This window comes from Mustela erminea, chromosome 4, assembly GCF_009829155.1.
Source record: "Mustela erminea isolate mMusErm1 chromosome 4, mMusErm1.Pri, whole genome shotgun sequence".
Classification (NCBI taxonomy): Eukaryota; Metazoa; Chordata; class Mammalia; order Carnivora; family Mustelidae; genus Mustela; species Mustela erminea.
The window spans coordinates 90,050,749-90,053,678 of NC_045617.1; the positions used below are offsets into that span (position 1 = coordinate 90,050,749).

General features: G+C 52.0%; 1 pseudogene; it reads right to left on the minus strand.

The window, feature by feature from the left end:
- Positions 1–1,159: 1,159 nt before the first annotated feature.
- Positions 1,160–1,908, minus strand: LOC116587803 (annotated as a pseudogene).
- Between the last annotated feature and the right edge of the window lie 1,022 nt (positions 1,909–2,930).

Here is a 2,930-nt window from a genome sequence, read left to right on the forward strand (position 1 = left end):
AATGATACAGATGTAGTGAGAAGAAGGGCCACCTGCACCCCAATGTTCACAGCAGCAATGTCCCCAATAGCCAAATTGTGGAAAGAGCCTAGATGTCCTTCAACAGATGAATGAATAAAGAATGAATAATGAAATGTGGAATAAATGAATATTCCACATACAATGGAATATTATTCAGCCATCAGAAAGGATGAATACCCACCATTTGCATCGACATATGTGGAACTGGAGGGGATCATGCTGAGAGAGATAAGGCAAGCAGAGAAAGACAATTATCATATGGTTTCACTCATACGTGGAACATACCAAATAGAGTGGAAGACCACAGGGGAAGGGAGGGAAAACTGAATGGGAAGTGAGAGAAGGAGACAAACCATGAGATACTCTGGACTCTGGGAACCAAACTAAGGGTTACAGAAGGGAAGGGGGATGGGGTAGCTGGGTGACAGGTATCAAGGAAGGCACATGATGTGATGAGCACTAAGTGCTACAGGCAATTAATGAATCACTGAACACTATATTAAAATCTACCAGTGTACTATATATGTTGGCTAATGAATTTAAACTTGAAAAATTAAATTAAATTAAAAAATAAAAAATAAAACCAAGGCCGAAACCGTACATAACCCAGAGGGTTCCGTGCTCCTGGAGGTTGAGCTAGAGGCCACAGCCAAGTTCTCTGGTGGTCAGGGGACTGGAGGTCTGAGAGGTAGCTCAGTTCAGCCCTGACCCTGAAGCCCCATCACAGTGGCAAGGTGCAGGGACTAGATGGGAAGACCCGGACAGAGGCCATCCTGGCTCCAGGGATCCTGCAGGACCACTCCCAGCCCCCCAGGCAGTGTCTGTCTAGAACCAGGAAGAAAACCTTTTCCCTCATTTGTTCTTTTTAAGGACGTTTTCTCAGAGAAAAACATCCGACATAAAACTGGAACCGTTCATAGCTGCAAATGACCCAGTATTTATCAGAATGTAGTGATCATGAACAGAGGATCTTGTGTCCCCAGGCAGGCCTCCTGTGTGCGGGTGCAGCTGGGGGCCCTTGACATGCCCATATAGGCAGGGCTGGGCTCCACAGTCTTCCTCAAGGACAGAAGTAGGAACCCGCTCTGACAGCTCTGCTCAGGACAGCATCCCCGATGGAGACGGGGACAGCCCCTTATTAGTCCCAGATGTCCTGGTGGTTCTTGGGCATGGCTATGAATCTCATCTTCTTCATGAAGGGCTGGGAAGGGCAGCCCAGCAGCCTCGGATCCCACAGGTCCTCCTGGGACATCCCCTCATGTGTCCCAGATGCCCTGGTAATTCTTGGGCACAAATCCAATCTCAGCTTCGCCCAGCTACCACAGGTCCCACAGGTCCCACAGGTCCTCTGGGGATAGCACCTTGGTGGGCTTGTGGTCCAGCAGGTACCTGTTCAAGTGGCTCTCATCATGCCACACAACCTTGATCCCATTGGCCAGGTTGACCCCCATCACCTTGACAGGCCAAGGTCAGTCTGTGAACCTCCACCACCAAGCCCCTAAAAAAGGCCCCCATGTAGTAAACATCACCCTGGTCCCTGGGGATATGGGCCTGGGACTGTGACTGGCACTGGTAACTGAAGTTTTCATGGTCCACCTGGTAGAAACTGGGGTGCAGGGTACCAAAGAGGGAGGACAGGATCTCCATTCCCACATGGTCACAGAACTTCATGTCTACATCCGCACATACCAGATCGTCCACCTCACAGAGGAAGTGCTGCTCACAGAAGCAGTGGACCAAGGCCACGCACTACATGGACACATCCTGCCATTGCGGGGATCACAGGAGACCTCAAGGACCACCACCCTCCAGCCATCCCAGGGGGTACACAGGCCTGGCAGCCCGCTGGTCGGTGAAGACCTAGTAGGTGACCTTGTGCCCTATCATGATGGGCTTCTGTCCCCTCTACAGGAAGAGCTCAGGAAGACCACCTATCTACAGGGACAAGGGACAAGGTGGGAGGAGGGTCACTGGGAGAGGCTGGCAGCAGGACCCTGAAGCTGGGGGCCAAGGACATGTGCATCTTCTTCAAGGAGGCCGGCCCTGGGTCACTTCAAGCAACAGCCACTCCCACAGCCTGTCCTGAGCAAGTCTTATAAGGGCCTATTTAGCCAGAGCGGCCCCACCCCGGCTGAACGGCCATTTTGCTGTAAAACTTAAGTTGACCCTGCCCCCCCTCCCAGGGAAACTTACTTAAAAACAAGTCCCGGAAACCAGTCCCAGGTAACAAAGCCCAAACACAAGGGTGGGTCAGGTCAGGTGGAGACATTCAATCAGTGGGGGTGCATACTGTCTCCTAGCTACCAAGGAGTATGAGCCCTACCCTTTGGGCACCTTTTGGGTGCCAATTCTGACCAAAGTGATAGGCTGGTTCAAATGTCCACTAGGGTAAATTGTAATTCAATTGGTCACCTAGCATGACTGTGCAGCTTTCTCTGTGTGTTACAATTTCACTGGCCACCTGTCCGTGGCCAGGCCCAACCACATGGCCTTTGTTCTATAAAAGTTAGTCTGTGAAACAGAGAGAGGTTGCCCTCTCTGTAAGGGGCGGCCCCGACCAGTCCATTTGACGGTCGGTTTGATTCTTGATGCTTGGTGAGAAATAAAGCTTTGCTTGACCTTCACTTTGTATCAGTCTCGCTCCTTTAATCACAGACCCATTATTGGGGGACCCAACATTGGGGACCCAACAGTCTGCTTGTGGGGCCTCCCTACCTTCTGCTCCCAGAGATGGGGGCCATCAGCATCCCATTATAGAAAGGGGAGCCTGAGGCTTCAAAGGTGGGGAACCAGTCCCAGAGTCAGCATGCTGGAGCCAGGAACAACCCCCATGTGCCGAGCTCCCAGGCAAACCCTGCAGGTGCCTCCCCTGGCCGACCCCCTGCAGGTCCTGTCCCCACCTGCCAGGA